Here is a 1,102-nt window from a genome sequence, read left to right on the forward strand (position 1 = left end):
CTGTTGGATGCATGTTGCCATCCATTCAGATTTTGAGAGATCATGTTGACCTGTTGAGTCAACACTTTGTTCTGAGCCACTATGGCATTCAAAGCATCAATTTCAAGAACTTCCTTCCTCTAAGGCGTCCCATTATTCACGGAATTCCTCTCAGAAGTTACATGAATTGGTTATTTGTAACCATGTCAATGAGTTCTTGAGCCTCTTCAGGCGTTTTCTTTAGGTGAATGGATCCACCTGCAGAATGATCCAATGACATTTTCAAAAATTCAGATATACCATAATAGAATATATCTAATATGGTCCATTCTGAAAACATGTCAGATGGGCACCTTTTGGTCAGCTGCTTGTATCTTTCCCAAGCTTCATAGAGGGATTCACCATCTTTTTGTTTGAAGGTCTGAACATCCACTCTAAGCTTGCTCAGCTTTTGAGGAGGAAAGAATTTATCCAAGAAGGCAGTGACCAACTTATCCCAGGAGTCTAGGCTATCCTTAGGTTGTGAATCCAACCATATTCTATCTATGTCTCTTACAGCAAAAGGAAAAAGCATGAGTCTGTAGACTTCAGGATCAACTTCATTCGTCTTTACAGTCTCACAGATCTGCAAGAACTCAGTTAAAAACTGATAAGGATCTTCAGATGGAAGTCCATAAAACTTGCAATTTTGTTGCATTAAGGCAACTAGCTGAGGTTTCAGCTCAAAATTATTGGCTCCAATGGCAGGAATGGAGATGCCTCTTCCATCAAATTTGGACGTTGGCTTTGTGAAGTCACCAAGCATTCTCCTTGCATTATTATTATTTTCGGCTGCCATCTCCTTCTCTTGTTCTAATGTTTCTGAAAGGTTACCTTTAGATTGTTGTAATTTAGTTTCTCTTAATTTCCTTTTCAGAGTCCTTTCAGGTTCAGGATCAATTTCAACAAGAGTGCCTTTTTCCCTGTTCCTGCTCATATGAAAGAGAAGAAAACAAGAAAAGAAAGAGGAATCCTCTATGTCACAGTATAGAGATTCCTTTGTGTTAGTAGAAGAAGGAAGGGGAGAAGAGTGAAGAAGAATGGGTTCGGATATTTAGATGGAGAGAGGTGAAGAGAAATGTTA

At 39.1% G+C, this 1,102-nt stretch overlaps 1 non-coding gene across 1 annotated transcript; it reads left to right on the forward strand.

Moving 5' to 3' along the window:
* The first annotated feature begins 317 nt into the window (after positions 1-317).
* On the forward strand, positions 318-421 carry LOC130972065 (small nucleolar RNA R71). Its single transcript, XR_009083266.1, has one exon. It is a non-coding gene; the product is annotated as a small nucleolar RNA R71 (small nucleolar RNA).
* The last annotated feature ends 681 nt before the right edge of the window (positions 422-1,102 follow it).

This window comes from Arachis stenosperma, chromosome 3 (assembly GCF_014773155.1).
Source record: "Arachis stenosperma cultivar V10309 chromosome 3, arast.V10309.gnm1.PFL2, whole genome shotgun sequence".
NCBI lineage: Eukaryota > Viridiplantae > Streptophyta > Magnoliopsida > Fabales > Fabaceae > Arachis > Arachis stenosperma.